Source organism: Anolis carolinensis, chromosome 4 (genome assembly GCF_035594765.1).
Source record: "Anolis carolinensis isolate JA03-04 chromosome 4, rAnoCar3.1.pri, whole genome shotgun sequence".
Classification (NCBI taxonomy): Eukaryota; Metazoa; Chordata; class Lepidosauria; order Squamata; family Dactyloidae; genus Anolis; species Anolis carolinensis.
Window position 1 is genome coordinate 157,405,385 of NC_085844.1, and position 23,327 is coordinate 157,428,711.

A 23,327-nucleotide genomic window follows, 5' to 3' on the forward strand; every position below is an offset into this window, starting at 1 on the left:
CAATTTACTGGATTTTCTCAGATGACATTTCACATCTATACATGACACACAGGCAGCGGCAGAATACACAGAACCCTGCCCAGACCTGTCTCTATCAATTCTGAAGATATAACAATGGCAATTCAATGCAAAATGTGCTGCTTAGAAGGAGAAGAAGAAATATTACTTATTTAGGACCCGCAGACAAATGTATTTAGAGCTTCACTTACCACAGGATAGTACTTGTAGACAGTCTGTCTGTGAAGAAGCTGTGGACCTTTGGACTGTGATGGTAACACCAGGAGGATTCTGCTCACATTCCTGTAAATGGAAAGAAGCACAACTATTAATGGCCTTAATTAGAAGAGGCATCAATGGGTCATATTTAGTGTTAGGCAATGGGATGAGAATGCTCCTCTGGTTGCCCAAAAGCAATTTAGGAACAAGGTGATGCTTGAGCTTAGCAGTCATAGCATTCAAAAAAGCATATTAAATATCTGTGCATTTTTAATACAGAAAACCATAAGCCATGATCACATTCTTCCTCTGAAAGCTTGTATATGATTTCATTTGCAATGTGGAAGTCCGCTAACAGTTCGGGAAAGAGTTCTGCCCTCAGAGTATTGACCAGGTTTAGTGCAGCCTTGTGTCTCCAGGAAAAAGAACAGGAAACCATGAACAAAATTTCAAAATTGTTGTATGCATGTACAGAAAGGATGGCTGGGCAATATTAGTTGATATTTATTTATTTAGTAGAAATTTATTTATTAATTTGACAGCTCAATGAACCTCTGTTCCTTCAATTCCCAGAGATGTTGTTGTTTTACAATTGCAATAAGTATTTATTCCCTACTTTGTATCATTTAAAAAGTTGTTTCCAAAGGTCTCAATATGTGAAGACCCTGTATGTTTCTTTTCTCTTTCAAAACCACAGTTATCTAGTATTTGAACCATGATTCCCCAGAAGCAACCCTCCAACATTTTCCAGATGAAAACTGGGACATATGTGATCAACCAATCTCAGAGTGTGGTTAAGATAGCATGAATTATGCATGAGAAAAAAAATCACAAGCTGGGGTGTTTTAAAACATTTTTCTTTTGCTTGCACCTACTGTGAAGGGCAAAATTCTGCTCCTACCTGCTCTTCTTCTCCCACTGAGCTGAGTGAAGAAGAAACTCCTTTTGAACTTTGAAACCTATTTGCAGTAACTAATGTTAGCATAAGACAAAGTGGTAGAAGCAGAATAGAACAACAAGGGGCTTGTCTACGCAAGCCCAAAACCCCCACAGTGTCATTTGGCTTTGTCCTTCATTAAGCAAGTCGAGGGATATTCCAGAGTGTGTGGAAACTCTCAAATATCTTGTCATTTTGGGTCAGGCTATAGAGCTAGATATAATCTGATTTGACTTGATTAACTATCCAAATCGGAGATCGGCCCCATCACCTGCACTCATCAGTGCAGTTTTTTTAATCGTATTAGAAGCGAAATGAGAATATACTGCAAGTCGCTTCTGGTATGAGAGAATTGGCTGTCTACAAAGACGTTTTTCAGGGGATGCCTGAATGTGTTATCATCCTGTGGGAGGCTTCTCTCATGTCCCCGCATGGGATGTAGGGGCTGACAGACGGGAGCTCACCTTGTCTTGTGGATTCGAACTGCTGACCTTCATGTTGTTAGGTCAGCAGTTCAACCAGCACAAGCGTTTAACCCTTGTGACTACAGTGATTCCTATCAGTGCAGTAAAGGGGGATGTATTATAGCAGTGCCACTACTGCCAACGCTCTTAGCTGACCATGGAACTCCATGAGAGCTTCTGGCTATCATGGATATTTCTGCTGATGTTAGAATGGTGCACCCAAATGTTTATTTATCAAAAGAAGATTAGGGTTTATTGCCTTGCAAGAGGTCAGCTGCTGTGGATTTGATACATACATGCACTGTTACAAATCAGCATATATCTATGGGTTATTAATACAAATAATAAGAAACACATATATTGAGGGATAGGCTTCTGAAGATTCTGCTGGTACTGGTTCGCTAAAGGGGTTGTGGAGACCTCACGGAAAGTATGGGAAACAACACTACTTCATCCAATCTGACTTGGTGAACTACAAATACTTTGGGGAAGGGGGTGCGCTATTCAACAACAGCAGTTGGATATTTAACCCTGTTTTGTGTCTTGTTTTCTGCTGGGCACAACACGATGTATCCTGGAAAATGTCCTTAATTCTCTATTTGGAGGCTTCCAAGGTGTTTTTGAGTTTGAAACCTGTGTGCTGTTGGGATGAAAATAAAAATACCATTCACTCTTTCACCTTCACAGAGTCAAAGAAAATTACATCTGCCTCCCTTCACCATAATGATAGAAAATATCAGAAGCAGTTGTGCAACCCACATGACTAATCACCACCTGTCTCTCTTAACCTTGACACAAAGGTATTTGCATTTTTGGAGACCCTTTTAATTCTCTCCTTGTGTTCAAATTTACAGGGATTTGACACTGAATGTGGTTTTCTGTTGACAAAGCAAGTGTGACTTTTGGTTATGGAGTTGCGTAGAGGACTCTGAGTGTGGCTGCATAGGGAATGAAAAACAATTCCATGGCTTGACTTCATTGCCTTTTCAGTTCAATGTGGAAACATATTTATCCAATGCTGAAAAATAGCTGCAAAGGTTCCAAGTGTCGAACCTCATGTGCCTGAGCAAAATAATAACAAAGCAGTTTCCAAAGTAGTTTTGAAAGGCACCCTGCTTTCTTTTTTCTTTTTCTTTTTTTTAGCCCAGCACAAACCAAGTTGCATACAGAAAGAGAGAGGTTTCTTAGGGGTCTAGAAAAATGACATGGTAAATTCTTGCTACTGTCAAACAAATTACAGGAATGAGCCTTTAAAAGTGATGATCTGAAATGAAAAGGGCCCAGGGAGTCATAGCAAAATGATTTTAATAGAAGTCCAGGGAATGCTGAAATAAATGAAATTGAAGATCCAGGAGAACACAGTGCAACAGAAAGCAGAACTGGAAAAAGGCTAATTTTATGTACTGCGACTTCCAGAATCCTCAGCTGGTATAGCCAAGGGAAGATTGTGTGAACTGTAGCCTAAAAATAACTTTTCAAAGTTCAGTTTTCTCTTGTAGTGCTATTCCCATCTTCCTCCATGGCCATTTCCATATCCTTTTACACGTAGTGGTGGAGAGTTGTAGTTGTAAATTGTGATGTCCAAGCACTCGTGATGACAATCTTCTTAGTTAGGTCTTCAAAGAAAATCCAGAATCTGAAAATGATTGGATTACTCGGAAGCCCATGAACCCAAACTTGTTCTTGCAGTTTTGATCTCCACCTGGAGCAGATCTTTCGGTGAAAATATGGGTTTTAATTTCTCATTCAAGATCTAGTTACATGCCAATTTTTACATCTTATTAGTTAGGGCTCATTGCAGCATTTTTGATGTATAATTATATCCCCATTCTAGTTACTACCAAGTCTAAATGCACTAACGGCACGAGATCCTGACTTATCTTGGAAGCTAAGCTGGGTCAGTCATTCCACCTCTTCACACAGGGCATTTTTGCCCCATTTTGCTCCTTTGTTGCGCGGTAAGGATGGGGCATGATGCACGGCAGACCCATCCATGTTCCTCTCAAAGTGGGGTGGAAATGCAACTAAGGGGAGGAAAGTGTAGTTTGGGTAGCTTGGATAGAGCTACCCTCACTTTCCTCCACTTTCTCCCATATAAGGGATAGGGCAGTGGGGGCAAGCCCTGTGTTGTTGCCCTTTCTCCCATCTGTTAGGGATAGGAGCAGGGTGCCCATTCCCCACGATGTGATGGGAGAAGAAGTGAGGGCATGTGGAGTGCCACAAGCTGCCCTGCACGCCTTCCCTTTCGCCGATGATTTCCGGCATAACGGCACAGCTCGAAAGGGGCATGTGAAGGGCCATGTGAAGGCCCTAGTACCTGGAATAGAGGCCTCAATGAATACCAGGTGCTGTATTTGTGCCTGTAATATAATATTCATATGTATGTTTGTCCTTATAATATTTGTATATAATATATGGATTCTACTTCCAACTATTTCCAATTTTGATAGTGTTTTGATCTTTAACCCATTGAATAAGTAGGGAATACATGCATTAATATTAGTATTAGCGTTAGTATTTGTACTATATTTGCTTACATCCCAGCTTCTTTCTATCTTGGGGCTCAGATATGTCCCCCAGTATCCAAGGGATTTTATTATTAGTACATGTTTTTATATTTGCAGCCAAATTAGTACTTGTTTTCTCTTGATTTTGGGATTCATAGAAATTTTCCTAAGATGGGGATAAGGAAGCCATTGAGAATCATTTTACATTTCATTTTGCATTTTCTGTGGTCTTAATTTCAATACTCCCCATGTTGTTGTTTAAAGGTATGTTTTTTTCTTTTTTAAAAAGCAAAACCCAACAATGTATTGGATGCAACAGAGTTTGGCCTGATCACTGAAATTTTCTCACCCCTTGCAAACTACTGCAAATTCATTTGATTTCCTTTGGCCAGTCTCTCTCTACTGTCTACCTTAGGGTCCATAGACACACAAAATCCTATGACCTCATCACATTGGCCACTGGAATCGCCCCAGATTGTGGCAAATCAGGCAATGCCCATCGGGGGCATGGGGAAACTGTCACCCCGCACCCCACATTGCCCAACTTACAAGAAATCCCATCCATGGGCGGGAAGCGTCTGCTGCCTGGCTCCCCCCCCCCACCCTATTGCTACTAGGGTTGTGCAATGTGGCTGGACCATGACGCATTTCAAATTTTGATGGACACCCAGATCCGTTTTCAGGACCCTCCCAAAACTGGCTAATGGAAAAAAGCCAGTGTTAAGACTCTTCTATGGGCTGCTTTTCTTCCAAGCCCTGGAGTTGACACTTCTATGGCTGCTTTCTGTTGTGGCTTAGCCTGTTCTTCAGCCTGAGATGGAGTTTGAATCAGATTTTGAGCCCATCCAAGACTTTGACTGAAGCCCTGTAAATTTGCAGGTGCCTGAAGTAGTTGTTACAGAGGTAATTGGGGGACATTCCAATGGTCAGTCAAGGCCGATTCAGTCAGATGGGGTTGTCAGCTCCGAGGAGTTTGTTGATTTTGACTGAAGAGGGATATTTCAGAGAGAGAGGAGCAGAAGAGAGGGTTTGAGAAGTCAGCATTTGGCTCTCAGACGCACTAATGAGGGACTTTCACATGAGAAGACTAGCACTCCCTAGGTCTCATTGCACTGTAGCCTTGAAATCTCTTTAAAGATGCCTTGTTCCCTTTTCCCTGTGCAGTGTCAACTTTGCTCTCCATGTGAGAAGAATCCTTGTTTTCGTGCTCCTGCTCTGTGACTTCCCTGCCCAGACTTTGCCTTGTGGATTCTGAGTATATCTTGCCTTGTTTTACCTTGTCTTCAGTGGAACCTTGCTGCTTCCTGACCATGTGGATTACAGTTCTTGGACTACCTGAGTTTTGGGTTCTTGTTCCTTGTGACTCTTGGATATTCCTGTTTGGACAGTGATTTCTTTGTGGACTATTCTTGGAACTTTGTGGGGCTAGCATAGCTCCAGTTGTGGATTACAACATCAAGAGACTTTATTGGACTATCATTTAAGACAGTTAAGTACTCTGCTCTGTGGATCTTCCACTTTATTGACTTTGAACTTTATTTGCTTACACACACACACACACACATATATATATTCTTCAATAAACTGCTTGATTGCTTATAATCTGGACTCCAGTGTGGTTTTCGAGGTGCTCAGGCAGTCTTTGGAGTGCAACACTTTCTATGCTGACACATCTAGGTAAGCAGCCAGGTTGCTAACTGGAGCAAATTATAGGGAGTGAACAACCTCCCTATTTAAACAGCTCCACTGGCTGCCAATAAGTTTCCAGTCTGAAGTCAAGGTGCAGGTCATCACTTACAAAGCCCTAAACGGTTTGGGTCTACCAGAGAAACTGGTGTATTTAGCTGAAAAGTGCCATATCTGATGAGGTCCTTAGTTGGTTTTATATGTAACACAGACTTGGCACAAGAGCAAGGGAGCAGACATTTCACAATTCACTTAAAAACCATGAAATAGAGGATCTATTATATTTTTTGTAACTTCAGAAATCCATACAACCAGATGGAGGGAGAATGCCCCACTATTATGGGGATAAAATGGAATTCCCATCACCCTTCCAGCTGCTCTTGCAATTCATTCTCATCTAAATGATGCTGAGACTGCAGAAGCATTCCTGCTGTATTGACTCACTGCAAATATTGCTTGCTCTGTATGTGGTCCTGCTTAACTTTAGATAGGGCTACTCAACCAAAAGGATGGCAGAAGCTGGCACATAATGATTATTGCAGCTCTCCACTTACAGATTATCAGTTGTGAGTCCATAAGAGTTCTCTTGAACTTATAATTTACACTACTTTCCCAGCATCGTGCCCCAGCATTTGATAGTACTTTGATGCCTTTTTCCCCTTTGCTTGATATTATAGTTTAATAAAGATAAAGGTGGGAGTCCCTCCAGCCCAGATGGGGAAGTTCATTGCTTCCACTTTAGAGAACAACCTTTAAAATCATTAGCAGAAAGTAGTCTTCTCTCATCACCAAGACTTAGGAGAACTCCTGTTGAACTTTCAGAAAGCAAGGTGAAGAGATGATAGCAAAGCATATGAGGAGCCATTGATTCACATACCTGCTTGACCTTCCCTTCCCCCTGGTCTCTTTAAACAGGCAGATCTTGCCAAGTCTCTGCCTATTAATAATTACAATATTACTAACAAAAGAAGTCTCTTTCAGGTCTCTTCTTTTGACTTTGTAGTTCAGCAACTTCCATTTTTTAATTCCCCTCAGGATGCTTCTTTCTGAATGTCATTAACTGTTCCCCATTGTTATCTGTGTCCTTATTCATTAATGTTTCAATGCCAATTTCACATAAAGATGTTCACCATTTTGAATGTCAGCTTCTAAAATGCACATTTTCAGGAGAAAAGGTATTCAAGAGAGGTTTCAATGCTCCAATTACTCCCAGCTAGAGCCACAGAATTAGTGGGATTAACCTAAAAATTGGCTCACCATTGAACATTTGTATCAATGGTTCTACTCTAATTGGGAGCCACCAACAGGATTCTGTACAAAAGGTGATAATGTGAAAAAAATTTGCAGCTGCTGAAGCAACTGGAATTCATGGCCATTTATTGATGTTAGGTTTAATTTACTGATGTTAGGCTTTAATGTGATGTTAGGTTTTAATGTTATTTTCATATGTGGGGTTTCTCTGGGATTTTATGTCAGTATTTGTTTATGGAGGCATTGGATGTTTGCCATTGTATGTTGGAATCTGCCCCGAGTCCCCTTGGGGAGATAGGGCAGAATACAAATAAAGTTGTTGTTGTTGTTGTTATTATTATTATTATTATTATTATTATTATTATTATTATTATTATTATTATTGCCATAGCATGCAACAATTTTGTGATTTGCCAGGTTTCTGATTCAACTGTAGAATTGTGTCAAATCTTAACAAATAGCTTCATTTATGCATCTGAAGTATATATGTGTTTTCAGGTCAACTTTTTTTATGGCTACCCTAAAGTAAACCAATTATGAGGTTTTACTGGCAAGATTTGTTCAGAGAGGGATTGACATTGCCTTCCTCTGAGGTTAAAACGGTGTGATTTGCCCATGATTATCCAGCAGGGATTCAAAACCTGGTCTCTCAGAGCCCTACTCCAACACTCAAACCACCAGATCAGTAAATATGTGCATCCTCCTTTTCAAGTAAAATCCTTTGTTTCATAATACCCATATTATCCTTGGGCATATGGGTTAACCCACAAGAAATTAGTTTGTCAGATTTAGCCAGGAATAAAGCAGATCCACCAAATTCTTAGCATAATTAGAAACCTTATTTAAAGTAGAACACATACAACACATTTTCTATTTTTACATAGGTGTTTCCTTATTTTGGGTTGTTGAAAAAAGGAGTTAGGACAAGGAAGAAAAGTAAGAACAAGCGAATGGAAATTAAAAAGTTTTGAAAATCAAGCATGAATTTGTCTACTGCTTTATCCTTTTTGTTGAAAAGATACAAAAACACAGATGACTCAAAGAATCATCCAGTGAAGGAGAAGACACTCACAGAAATTCAGAAAGGATTGCCCCCCTTTTTTGGGGGGGGGGGGATTATCTGTGGTTGGCATAGTTAAGGGGAATCAGAAAGCCCTTGAATCCAAATGGTCCAAATCTGACTCTGCTTCATCATTTTCCACATTTAAAATCCCATTTTGTAGCCTAATGCTGGCTACCTCTGGCAAAATGGCTGTTTGAATTAGGCATATAATACAAAGTTTCTGGCCGTTCCCCAATGGCTGGTTGCCCCCAATAGCAGAGCAGTTTATGCTCTCTATCTTGGCCCCGCCACCTGGTAGGATAATAGGATTTTTCTGCTTTTTCTAATGAAATTTTCTTTTCATTTAATATATCTGCTACCAAATCTGTGGTAAAAACTTTCTGCTGCACTTTAACAATAAAAAGCCTGACAATTTCCCTCCTTGAAAACCGATGAGACAAATTCATCACTGAGATTGCAGATAATGACAGATATCATAAGCATTGTCAACTTACTGAGTCAACAGACTGCATAAACGAAGTTGCCCTTCAGATATTGATTAGCTTGTGAGACATAACCAAATGACAAAAATTATCCGTAAACGGCCTGCACAATGCAATCTTAATCTCAACATCCGTATTATAAATAGATAACAGGAACTATTTCAGAAGAGACTTTGCAACAACTTTCCTGGAACAAATGGATAATCACTAGCAACATACTGTGAGAGATAATGCAGTTATTAGGTTGGATTTTTATACAAAAGCAATCAAAGCTAAAACTTCATCAAAACACAACAATTTCAATCGCACTTTTATGCATGGCCTGAAGAAAATTTGTTAGGAGACAGTTCCGTAAATCCAAAGTAAAGTTCAGAGATGATAAAAATTCCCTGCAAGCTGAATGGGAGAGTAAAGATAACTTTCACCAATCATCAATGGAGATATTTATTTAAATTTCTACTAAATGTGGCCTGTTAGCAAGGAAAGGCACAACTGTTGCACATTTTTATCCTATCTTTATTAGCATGTGTAAGACAGAATCTAAAAATAACGATAAGGAGTAAGTGGGTCAAAATAATGGGGGTGGAAAGAGTAAACAGAGAAAGGGAAACAATTAAGGCATATGACAATCGAATTGCCTATAAAAAGAGCCTATAAGATTCCAAGAAATTTGAAAAGCATCAACATGTAAATTAATGAATGAAAGTGAAATTAATGCATTACAATTATATCACACTTATAAAGCAGGTTCTCTTGTTGTTTGCTGCCTTCAAGCTATTTCCAATTTATGGTGACCCTTCGCCAAACTGATATGGTGGTTCTTGGCAAGATTTGTTCACAAGAGGTTTGACTTTTGTTTTCCTCTGAGACTGAGATAATGTGAATGGCCCAGGGTCACCTAGCTGGTTTCTACAGCTAACTGGAGAATTGAATTCTCACTCTCATTCAACATTCAACAAAAATAAAAATAAAAGATTTTTTTAAAAAAGATAAGCTGTATCGAGCTCTGCTGTCTTACAATGTAGATAGAATTACCGTATTTTTCGCTTTATAAGACGCACCAGATGATAAGACGCACCTAGTTTTCAGAGGAGGAAAATGGGGAAAAATAATTTGAACTAAAAGATGACCTTTATGATTTATGATACAAGAAATATCCAAATTTTGGCTTTCGCAGGTTACTGAGCAACATTACATAAATAAATGTATGAACCAAATTTAAGTACTGGAATCATGTCAGAAAACTGCCTGTAATTTTACTATTTCAATTTTCACTGGCTGTTTAAAATCCTGCCTTTTAAGTAATTAGTTGGGGCAACGGCTCTCTCTCCTCATTGGCTCGCCTCAGAGCATGCGAACTTCAACTCCCAGAAGCCTCGGCTGCGCTCTGCAATGATGAGGGCTTCTGGGAAATGAAGTCTCGCAGCCGGCGAGGCGGAAGAGAAGCCAGGCCAGGGAAGATGGCGGCGCCCTTGGCGGAGGAGCTGGAGCGGCTCCTGAACCCGCTTCCCGGCGCCTCGCAGGACCCCGAAGACGACCCTCAGGATGGTGAGGACCCGGGCGAGAACCCGGAGGGAAAATGTAATGGGAGGCAGGCCTTAAAGCCGGCTTGAGCGCAGGGCTCGTGGGTCATGTTGCGTTTATAAGACGCACTGACTTTTCCCCTCTATTTTTTGGGGGGGAAAAGTGCGTCTTATAAAGCGAAAAATACGGTAATGTAGTTTGACACCACTTTTACTGTCATGGCTCAGTGCTTTGAAATCCAGGGATTTATAATTTGGTGAGGCACCAACACTCTTTGCTAAAGGTTTTGTAAAACTTCAACTCCTATGATTCTATAACACTGAGTCATAGCAGTTAAATTACTCTCAAACTGCATAAATTTTACAGTGTGGATGCACCCTGTGATTTAGGGTACTGTATAGTTACCTATGAAAGCAGCTTGTCTTCACTGGGGTTGCATTTTGAAATTCCAGCTTCCCATTTGGGTTTTCTTTTATTATGTGTTGTCATGCTTGTTTCTTCTCAGCGAATACCTTCTTGCAAAGTCTGAGGCCAGAATGATTTTGATAGATAGTCATGCTACATATCAAGTTTTATAATGTTATAATGCTGTTGTAAATACCAAGGAAGAAACTGATAATGCCTGTAATTCATAACTGTGGGTGGTTCATTGTTATAGCAATGTATGTGTTATGAAGGAAGTGTCGGCTAAAATATGAATTTTTACCAACATATGACATTTTCTTTCGGTTCCCAAATTTCTAACATTGCAGTGATACAAATTTAGCATTTAAAAATACAGTTTAGACATTCAGAAAAAAAAGAGGCAGGCAAGGTTACAAAGGGAATGCAAACACAGCAAATGTGAGATTTCTAGCTATGAGTGATATTCAGTTTCTCACTTTTGGTAATGCTAGAAACACAAAGAAAATTTCATTTTGGGTGTATGTGGGAAATTTCTTATTGGGGAAAACATTATCTCATTTTGTCCTTCCTCTGTACTACATTCTTGATATGACCCTCTTACCTTTGGACTTTATTGCAAGAGACAAGAAACCCTTCATTACAATTGGACAATGATTGTTGGTAATGGTAACGATCACATAAAACTGTGTGCATCCCACCCCCCTCCCTCCATTGATTCTTAAATTTCTTTTAATTGAAAGGTAATAATATCAATAGCTCACCATCTCACCGCATTCCTATTACCTACCTAGGTGCAGTAGGTCCCTTCCACTTCTGTGCCACATGCCAGCAGTCATGTGATTTCAATGGATAGAATTTTCTTTCTCTTCCCTTTATTTATTTATTGATTTATTTATTATATTTCTATCCTGCTCTATCTCACCCTGAAAGGCACTCAGAGTGGCTTACAGTATGGCAATATTCATTGTGGCATAAACGAAGCAAATATACAATACAACACAAATACAACACAATTACAATAAAACATTAGTCTAATCCTCGCTATTTCTAAGTTAGCCATTTTGATTTTTTTTTAAAAAAAAACAGTGACTCTGCTTTATATTTTTAATGTAGAAATCGTGCCATCAGTGTAAAGCTAAAAATAAACCAAATGAGCTGCAAGGCACATTGAGTAGGGAATAGAGTAGGAAGGCAGGATTACAGAGAGTGTGCAGAGGACTGATTGAGAGACCACAGATTAATAAATCAGTGCAGTTGTTCTAAAAAGAGAAATGTAATATTGATGGTTCTCAATTTGATAAATATCAATTATCTACACTAGCATGGTTGTTGAGACATAGTGGCTTGGTGTAACAAGTCTTTTGGTAACACTGCCCATGCAATAAGGCATCACTTTTTAAAACGTTGCATTAAAAGATGGCATGGAAAGCTACATTAAGAATGGTTCTGGGTAATTTTGATATCTAGTCCTATGTCTGGTAAGGAACAATTAAGGCTGTTGATGAGCCAAGGGTAATGTGAAGAGTACAGATATACAGAAGACAAGGAAACAAAAATTGCAAGAAATGGGGGAAAGTAACAGTGATTGGTTGAAAGCCATCAAGAAATGGGTCCTCTGTTCTGTTATAGAATAGCTGGGCACTGCAACACTTCAGCCATTTATAATCTGACCAACAAAAAGATTATGTGATGAACAGTATATGTTCAGTAAGAAAGAACCTTGTTGTAGTAGATGATCAAATAGGTCCTCCCATCTTTAACCTTAACTTTTATATGATTCTGAGGAGTTGCAGGACCTTGGAAATAGGCATTTATTGGTCTCTCACACACAATTACTATTACTATTTTTACTATTATGAATTACTATAATAGGGCCTTTGATGGAAGGCATACAAGTGTGTTCTGTAAAATCTGACATCATACTTTTTCATAAAAACTGGCATATCTTTCTTCCTCTCCATACCCTTTAAACCCATCTTTTTATTGCTCTTATCTATAAAATTATAGTAAAGGTCTTGGCCCTAGAACCAGGAAAAAATGCCAAATCTAAATCTACGCACAGTGAAAAAGATTTAGGAGGAACTGTGGTCTCTTTATTTTGACATCTGGAGTCTACTGGATTGGAAGCCAAATATTCCTTGTTCCTAAGATGTGGTCTTTGTGTTTACTGAGCATGCCAAGAATACCTTTGATGTGGCGCAGCCAGCCTCATCAGTCTGAAGCTTTAACTATAACTTTTTGCAAAATATTTCTGTGCATCCTAAGGTGAGCTTTGTTTTTTAAGAATCCGCAGTCCTATCATTAGTCCAAGAAAAGGAAAAACTGACAAACAGCCAGTAGAACTCAATCAGAAATGTGGGATGTTGTTTCTTTGCTTCACCATACATTAAATGTCAAGCTTAAAGAGGTACTGGAGGATCTGCAGCTCTCAGAATTTCCCAACCATCATGGCCATGCTGACTAAGCAAGTCTGGGGATTATGATCCTAGAAATATTTTTTCCAAGATCTGATTTAAAATAAGAAAAAAGCGTGTGCATGGTTGCAATCCCTTCAATAGTCCCTGCAATCTTAGATTTTTAAACTAGGTGTAACTGAAGATCAAATTAGGAGAGGTATTTATGTGAATGACTTTTAAAAAGTATATGGTAGATGGGGAGTCTATAATAGATCAATATCTAGGGGTGGGAGGGAATAGGTGGGACTTTAACACTTTGCTGCCTCACTGCAAACCCCACATCAACTATTTGCATTGGAAGAAAAACATCAATTTGGTACTATTTTTAAAATCCACAATACTGAATACTACTACTACTACTACTACTACTACTACTTTTAATATTTTACTTGTTCATATAGTTTCATTCATGTCTATCCACATTTTCCTCAATATATGGATCCTCTGGATCTGCAGGATCATCACCAGGGAGCATGATCATTTTTGGCTTCTTTATATCCACAGTGGATTCTGGGACTGAACCCTCACAGATACAACCTGCCGGGAGGGGGGGGGGGAGCATCTGTACAGGGACCCAAGACTACTTACATTTCCCCTTCCCTCTAGTAATTTCATATTAAAACAAGAAAGACTTCAATAACATATACACACTGTTTTGAATTAATTCAAAGATATAATGAAAGCGGAAGATAGATATATCTGCCAGATCAAAATTTGGCCACCCTTGTTCCAGAGTAATCCAACAAACCAAAGTAGTGCCCTTGATTTCAGTAACCCATTCACAACTAGGCTGGACATTTTGGTATCATGTTGTAGGTTAAACTTTAACTTCTTAAATGATTCTGGGCACTGCTACTACTGCCCCTGATATCATTTTAACATTCAAATGTCTGGAGTTCTGTTGGCAACAACAGCAGATCATTGATGGACACCTGCAGAAAGGAAAGGATGGTAGCAATCTCAGCTCTGCTTTTATTAACCATAAGAATATTTTAGCCCTTTCCCTCCCTGAAACACTACAAATCATTTTACATCACTGCTTCTTGCCAGAGCTTGGACAGCTGTTTAAAACTCCCTTACTTACTTTACTTAAGAGATCTCTTGTAGTTCAAGGATGATGGTCCTCCAGGCGTAGTGTCTTGGTGGTGGATGTGTAGGTGGCTGAAGAGACCTATTATTGATCTGCATGTTCTTCCCCAGTGAAGACACCAATTTCTGGACAGAAGGTGGTTTTGGTCAGGGTTGGCTTGACACGCCTTCATCTTTGCACATTTCTCCCTTTCACTCTCCATTCGTGCCGCTTCGAATTCTGCATCAGTGTTGGTAACAGCTGACCTCCAACTAGAGTGCTTAAGGGCCAAGGCTTCCCAGTTCTCGGTGTCTATGCCACAGTGTTTAAGGTTGGCTTTGAGCCCATCTTTAAATCTCTTTTTCTCTTTTCCAGGAGTTGGGAGTATAGTAACTGTTTTGGGAGATGGTGATCAGGCATTAGGACAACGTGACCAGTCCAGCAGAGTTGATGCCGTATGAGTATCACTTCAGTGCTGGTGGTCTTGGTTTCTTCCAGCACACTGACATTTGTCCACATGTCTTCCCAAGAGATTTGCAGGATCTTTTGGAGGAAACACTTATGTTAAAACTCCCAGAATCCACTAACTCATATGGCCAATACATCCAAAGTAACTTTTCCCAGTTCTGCTGCTTTGACTTTTCCTCATAATAACAACTACTTCCAAAATTAGTTGAGCCTTGAAAAAATCCAGCCATAATGCTACCACACTTAAATATTGTAAAGTTGCTTTTGTTACATGCCATATCAGAGAGAAGAGAGAATAATATATCAGTCATTAAATGATTGATCATCATTGTCATCACTTTATTGTATATTGTGTTTTTGCAGTAAACCGTGCTCAGAGTGACACTAGAAAGAATTACATAATAAAATAAAACAATATTTCTAGATAATTTGCTGACAGTAGATTGATAAAGCTGGTGAATTAAAGTAATGTTTGGTAAGTAAATCTGTCAGCATGCCAGATAGTTAATGAATACATTCTTTACAAAACTGGATTGTTGCCATCCTTATCTTGGTATTGTTTTCGATTTTCTTGTTGCTGTAGATTTCTTGTTGAACCCAGCAGCAGGCACTGATGGCTTTGATAAATACATATTTTGGTTGTCCTGTTTTCAGTTTTATGCATGATTGAAATGATAGTAATCTTTTTAATATATGCAGTGCCTGGATTTCAAGTCAGTTGTTAATGTTCTGTGCTCAATGCTTACATGCAAACGTATTGATTGGTAATTTGGCTATATAGGTAACAATGAGAAAATGAGTGTACAATCACACTCTGCCTTGTGGAAGGCAGTGGTTTCAACCAAATTATGCTTTCTGCAATTGATCCCTTTTAAAATGCTGTGACAATTTATGGTTACATGGGGTCAGGAGTAACATTTCATAGCCGTTATTCCCTCTGCATCAAAATGAATAAATTATATACTTAAAACAAAAAGATGTGACATCAGCGGATTTGTCACAAGGAACAAATGTGTGTAAGTCTGTGTTAGACTGGAAGCTTAAAATGATATTCAAATAATCTAACCATAAATGCTAAGGATCAATAAAACCTATGCTAGAACATAAGGCATTACTGTTCTTCCGTTTTTGGGGGTGCTACTAAACTACAGCTCAATTTTCTACTAAGTTTCTAAAAATCCTTTAATTCTTTTACTTTACAAGAACTCTTTTAGGGAATTAGCTGAGGAAACATGGTTGGTAGACCAATATTCTTCATGTTATCCTTGATGTCATAATCGCTATGCAATGTGTGCTTGTCTCCTCCTTGTTCTATGCCTATGACTAAGAGAGCTTAAGTGAATATATGGATAAATCCAGGGAGAGATAGCCAAGAAAACTTGATATAATATTTTAATTAAAGTTATATTTAAGATACCTAGGATATTTAAGATACTAGCTGCATCAAGTGGGCTGTTAGATTACACTTTTCATTGATTAGGGACCTCTTCACATGTTTTTTTTTTTTTTTTTTTGCTGCCTGATGCTAGTCCCATTACAATGAAAACAACTACTTTTGGGGCGGTTGCATGGGTGAAGTGCTACCACCGCCGAAAAAATGGCAATGGCAGACAACAGCAGGCTCCCCGTCATTCCATAAGGAAAGCTGGATCGAGCAGCCGAAAAACGGCTTTCCCCCCATGTGATGAGGAAGAGAGGAAGCCGTGACGGAATGGGGCATGGAGAGACAGGTCACCATACCCCCTGCATGACTGCTGGCAGGACACAGTGATCTGCAATGTCTTCGGCAGCACGTGTGAAGAGGTTGTAACTGGTGAGATCAGAAGGATGTAGTCTCATTTGATTTTGATTTTTTGCAGAGGTGAGAAAATGAACATAATCTTTAATAAGCTTATTTATCCATTTACTTTGCTTTCACTCAGTGTAAAAATGCACTTCTAAGACAAAAGTTGCCATCACACATGACTAGTGGATGAAAATACATGCAGACAGAATTTGTCATACAAATGAGATCAGTTAATGCAACTTTTCACAGTACCGCTGTTTCTTTTTACCTACTTCATCTTATTTCTTAGAACAAAGATTAATACTACAGAAAAAGTTATGACACTTGTAGTCTTTCCAAAGATCTCTTTGTTAACAACTGTCAGTATAACATATCAAACTTAGGGCAAACTCCCTTCCCTTGGATTGATATACTTTCAGGTGCTTTAAAGGCTCTTGACATCAGGACCCCTGTAGATTCTTTCAAGTTCATGTTTCCCCCCCACTTCTAGTAGCAAGTGAAGCCCCGACTTCTAATGGGGGCTCTGCAAATATCTCATCAATATTTAAAGTGCCATGTGTGTTTCTGTTAGTGCTACCAATTGCAGATCAAAGGCATTACCTCTGAGGTGATGCATTCCCTTCAAGGGACTCACAGTTGAGCCTTTCTTTCTTTCTTTCTTTCTTTCTTTCTTTCTTTCTTTCTTTCTTTCTTTCTTTCTTTCTTTCTTTCCTTCTTTCTTTCTTTTGGAAGAACTTCTTTTAACACCATCTGCTTTTTCTTGGGCCTTGAGCATGTTGTTTGGCAACTATGGGGAATTCAGTGTACAGTCAGTGAAAATGCCAAAGTACATATTCTGGTCATTTGAGGGAGGAAAGGATGAAAAAGACTTTTCTCCTGCAGTTTTCATTCTCCCCCCTCCCAATACCCAGTTTAATACCAGAGGACTGTTGATACTGAAGCTGAATCAACATGGGTATTTTTCTGAGAATAGAGTAACATAAGAACATCCAGTCTAATCAGGGCCATAGCTGGGGGGGGGGGGTTAAGGGTTCAACCCTCCCTGAAAGGGTTCACCCCCTCTCAAAACCCTGAAATTGTAGTTGCTGGTTGTGTCCATGCTCAGCCAATCAGAGCATGGACACAACCGGACCTTTTATTGGCTGAGAAAAAGAGAAAGAGAAAAAACTTCAAATTCCATCATGCTCCGAGTGGAACTCAGAGACTTTTCAATGCCTGTCCCATGCAAATGCTGCAGGGAAAGCGAGTTCCCAGTAGGGTCCTCTCTGGAGGAGGAGCCTGTTGGGACATGTAAAAATCAGTGTGTGTTAACCAAAAATGTAAAGCATGAAGCTGATTGGTTTGGGCCACACCCAGGGAGCTAGCTGAGCCTGGGAGTTTTGGCAACAGTTGCAGATAGCTTTCTGTGCAGGAGCTTAGCAGGAGAGGTTTTTGCTCCTGGGCTGCTGAAGGAAGACATTTTACATGGACAAATTAAAAACCATTTGAATCTCCCTCAAAGGATATTGTGTGAGTTAATGCAACTGTTGAAATGACTGTATATATGTTGCTCTGCATTTTGAACAGTAAACTTCTTGTTATTTACTGATGATCTGCATGGCATATCTTTTCTCTGGCAAGACAGTGTGTGGACTGGTCAAAGGTGAACTACGCGTGATTTGCATCCTGTCACAGATCCTAGGGAACCTTTCCAAAAGAAATGGACACTTCACTACCAGGGAGGGAAAAAAGATGTTGCAGGTAATCCCATCTTCCTCAGGAGCCCCGTGGCAGACCCCTGACTCAGATATATTGGAGACTTAACTCCACACTCTTCAGTAGCCAATAAATCCAGCTCTCTTGATCCATTTCCCCCAGCTTTTTTTGTTTCTTCCTCCATGTTCTGTTTTCAGAGGATTACACAAAATGGACCACCGAATATTATAAATTACTTGTGGTCAAACTGATCTGGGTCCAAGCCTCGTAACTGGGTTGTCATTGTTTCTCTTTTATAAAAGTACAGAAATCTCTCCTCCTCTTTATCTTCTCTTTCTCTTCCTCCTCCTACTTCTTCTAAATTTGCATGGAATCATTACTATACAAATATTATAATTTACTAATTTTTCTCTTCTTTCCAAATCAGGGGGCCCTTGATGATCAACTTTAAATCATTATTTGATGAACTTTAAAGTCTGAGCTAAATCTTGGTGGTCTGAGGCAACAAAAGTTCATTGTAAGGAAAAGCATTTAACAGCTGTTCTTATATGGTCCATCTTTAACAGCTATTTGTGGATATTTGGTCACAGTTCTGAACACTGCACTTTTAAGCCACGGGGAAAAAATAATTCTATAAAGCTCAGGAACTCACACATAAGTGCAAATTCCCCTTGTCTTTGTGAGGTTTTTTTTTTTGTTTTTTTTTTTTTGCAAAGCCTTACTTGTGAGCAATCACTTCTAAAGTCATAGAAACAACTTGATTTCTCTTGTTAAAAATGAATGCACCCCTATCCATCAGGTCTGACTTGTGGTTTTGAGACTGTACTTTAAGCAACTAGAAATAGTGTGATGGGATTTTAAACTGTACAGTTCAATATGGCAGAGAGATCGACATTCTGCCAATTAATGTGAGGAAGGCAGAGATATTAGAATGTTGGAGTCATCAAATAATGTAAAGTTAGATGGGATTTTTTGTGTGTGGAAGCCATGCAGTGTCAATGTTCAGCAAAATGAATCTATGCTGACTTCACATACCATCGAAGGAGCCGGCCTGTCTGTGTCTTGCAGTTCAGAGATTTTTAATATCATCCTAAACAGAAATTCAAGGGTTTTACTGCTAGGAAGAACCACTTTACATGCTTTTTGAAATAATCTTTACTTCTGCTATTGATTCTGTATATATGAACCCATTGCCCAATATCCATTTGGCCAGGGCACATTCATGAAAACAAAGGATGCATTTTACAGTATTTTTAATTAATTTTTTAAAAATAAATTCAGATAAAATCTTTGCTTTGACATTACAAGAAATGATGAAAGGGCCATGTATAAGCATTACTGACAGGAGAGATGCAGTTCTTGTTTTTGATCCTAGCGTCCATTTCTGATGAAACTTAGATTGACAATATGTATTATGTGGCAAACATGGTTATATTTATACCAGTGTTCCCACAAAAATGTGTGTGGCACATTTGTGAATATTTATCGAGTAGATTTGATTGGAACAACATGAATATGCTGTAGGAGGAGAAAATGGTCTAGTGGAGCCCGGAGCATCAGCATTAAAAGTGTAGGTCTTTTCTTTATTTCTGGAGACATGCCATCATCAGCCCTTTCATGTAATTATCTAATATTCTCTTGGTTTAGCTGAGATCCCCACAGTTCCTGGGCAGTAGGGAAGGAATAGATTTTGTCACCATCAATATTTTGTTATGATGTAGTCCACTGATAATCCAAATTTTATGGTTTCTTGGTATTGAATAGGTGTTAGGTCCCATTAGCTTTACCAAAGTCCTCTTCCTACTTGAAATGAACACTAACAGTGGAAAATACACAGTCATTGTAACACGTCTGCCATTGGAATACAAATGAATTAGGACCTCATTACATTTAAGCTTCCTAGGATGCTGGGAGTATGGAGCCTTCCAGATCCCATCCAACAATGTACAGCTACTTCTGGTGGGGCTCCATCCTCTCAGTGTCCTCCAAGCATCCTAGGATGCAGCCAGAGAACATGGGAGGCTTTTCGTGTTCTCATTGAGAAGAACTGAGATAAGCCAGGCAGCAACGCTTTCTGCCATGGGATGGGGAAAGTGCTGATGCAGGCGATGCGGGGCCCGGAGCAATGGTTTCCCCTGATGCCTGCTGGATTCGCCATGCTGCCTGGCGAATCCCCCCACTATCATCCACAAATTGGACCTCAATGTGATGACATGGTAGTGATAATCTCAAGTGCTGCCTCCTCCTTCTCAATGCCTTTCCTCTTCTTGTGTGCTATGCTTTGGTTGAAAACTCCTGGTTCCTTTAAATATAGCTTCCCGTGAGGTCCAACCCTGAAAATAGTCTTATGAGCAATGCTACAAAGTGGGATTGCAAGAAGGTGTGTTGCAATAGTCTAAAATTGCAACATTTTTTTAAAAAGGTATTCTAATTTGTTGTTATAGTTTTACAAAATAACGTGTTATGGATTAACTTGTTAATTGAAGAGTTCTTAGTAACATGTGTTATATTTTGGTTGTCTATAACAGAGCTTCTTAAATGTTTTTCATTTATGATTCCTTTCTGCCCAATTAATTTTTAGGTGATCCCAGGTATATAAAATAGATATAAAAATCAAACTGATAATAAATCAGCAATTGTAAGGCTTGCTAGTAAACAGGCTGATTTTCCCTTGTTTTGGAACACAGTTGAAGCATTTTTTTGGAAAGTCTAATCTAAATACTGCACATTGTTGCTAACAAATTTGTGTAAACAGGTAGCATTCAGAAGCCATTTACTGTTGCCATTTTTGTGACTGCAGCATTGAGCTAAGGGGACTCCATTTTGGGTCGAGATCCACAATTTAAGAAGCAGATACAATAGAGTCTCACTAATCCAAGCCTCGCTTATCCAAGCCTCTGGATAATCCAAGCCATTTTTGTAGTCAATGTTTTCAATATATCGTGATATTTTGGTGCTAAATTCGTAAATACAGTAATTACAACATAACATTACTGCGTATTGAACTACTTTTTCTGTCAAATTTGTTGTCTAACATGATGTTTTGGTGCTTCATTTGTAAAATCCTAACCTAATTTGATGTTTAATAGGCTTTTCCTTAACCCCTCCTTATTATCCAAGATATTTGCTTATCCAAGCTTCTGCCGGCCCGTTTAGCTTGGATAAGTGAGACTCTACTGTAACTGTATAATCTCTGTATCCATATGACTGGTACCTGCAGTTTCACTTACTTGAATCCAGCAGAATATGTTCTCACTAAAAATTTTCTAGGTCCTCAAGGTGATTTTACAGTGTGCTTCTGCTGGAGGCTATCATACAGTCTAACTGGAAGACTTAGCAAATTCTCTATGAAGATGTAACTGAATTTGCTAAATACTTCAGTGAGACTCTATGGTAATCTTTGGTGGAAACTGTTCATTTCAGTAGGTTTTCTAAGATCCAGCTTCCTGTTTCCATGGTAAGTCGAAGAATATATCCTTCACACATATTGAAGTTGTCCTGTATTTAAATGTAAAAATGTTAAAAAAGCTATTTTCTACAATCACATTTATAGAAAATAAATCCAAAATCCAAATGGTGAAAATGACTTCTCAAAAGCAATTTTTATCAGTAATGAAAAACATGCATTTGCTAACCTCTTCTTATGCTTTCATTACCACAAATGTAACATGTTAACAGGCAACATTATTTGCAATCAAAGACATTCAAGGTCTGATAACAACCCCATTATGTTTCAATTGACCATTGTGTTTGCCATAACATTTATTTATTGTGAAAATTTACACCATGAATTTCTCTACTGCAATTAGTAATTTTAAAAAGTATAAACTGCTAAAACAAATTAAATTGCAGATGAGAGTACAACAGCCTATACCATTCCTCTACCAAATGGTTAACAAAAATGACAAACCTCAGCTGTGTATGGTTCAAATATACACAGAGGCATAATTTTGGGTCTTTCTCATATAATGAAAAGTGAGTGTTGATAGGTTTAAGGGAGGTTCTTCAGGGAGTACTCTATAGATATGCTGTATATAAAATACCAAAGAACCCAGAGTAAGAAATGAGTTAACAGAGATACTTCAGATCAGCAGTCCAGCTGGCACAAGGGTTTAACCCATTGCACCACCAGAAAGTAATGTAACCAAACTTGTCACAAAAAGTTGTTTATGATCTGAGAGAATTGGCTGTCTACAGAAATATAGCCCAGGGGACACCCGGATGTGTTACCATCTTGCTGGGAGGCTTCTCTCATGTCCCTGCAAGCTAGAGCTGAGAGATGGGAGCTCACCCCATCTCGTGGATTTGAACCGGCAACCTTCAGGTTAGCAACCCAACTTTTGGGTCAGCAGTCCAGCTGGCGCAAGCGTTTAACCCATTGTGCCACCATAAAGTAATGTAGCCAAACTTGTCACAAAATCAGATCCTGACTGTAACCTGGCATAAATCTAGCTTCCGGGTCTGACATGATCAATACTTGAAAGTATTTTCTTAGTATTCTTAAGCTGGGATAGATGAAAGGGAAAAAAAACAATTTTAACTGAAGTCTATTTCCAATCTGATCACATTGTCTCTCAGCTTGGTGTGCAGGATGGTTCTTTTTTTGCTGTTTGCATTATAATCACTCCCTGTGAAAGAAGTATGTAGCATATTTGGCAAACGTATATCATTTTCTTAAAGGTCTGTAGCTGAGATGATGGGTGTTGTGAGACAGCTGAAACCTTAAAGTCACAGAAGAATGAAAAATCAGCCTCTGGAAATGTATTCTTCTTTCATGTTGTTTGTGCTTGCTTTTGTCAGCTTTTCATACTTAAATGCCTAAATGGCTGTGCTGGCCAAAACCTGAACCTAATTTAAAGTTTAAAACTTCCACATTGAGCCGTTCTTGAATTCTTTGAAGAATTATGCTGTCATGAGGAGAGACAAACATATTTCTCTCTCTCCTTCCTCCCTCCCCTCGCCACAAGATGAGCAGATATTTCCAGATTTATTTATTTATTTCAGATCTACAAGTTCAGAAAGAGTTTGAAAAACTTATTTTGCACATGATACATAACAAAAGATAACTTTTAGAATATAGCTTCATGATACAGTTATATAATTCCATACCACTTCAGCTGTATGGCAATCCATCAAATTCCACACGTTTCGGAAATGAAACTAGACAATATTAATTTAAAAAGTGCATTTTTGCGAGCAAGTACATTAAAAGATGTGGATTAAAAATGGAAATGAAATGGAACTGACTAAAGAATGGGCTAAATGAACTGGAAACATATGGATCTGTCCATCTCTGGGATCTACTTAAGAAATATGCA

At 38.9% G+C, this 23,327-nt stretch overlaps 1 long non-coding RNA gene across 1 annotated transcript; it reads left to right on the forward strand.

Annotated features, from left to right (window-relative positions):
• The first annotated feature begins 9,644 nt into the window (after window positions 1-9,644).
• LOC134298340 (uncharacterized) lies at window positions 9,645-22,881 on the forward strand. The gene is made up of 3 exons (XR_010005361.1): window positions 9,645-10,154; window positions 16,058-17,823; window positions 17,939-22,881. It is a non-coding gene; the product is annotated as an uncharacterized LOC134298340 (long non-coding RNA).
• The last annotated feature ends 446 nt before the right edge of the window (window positions 22,882-23,327 follow it).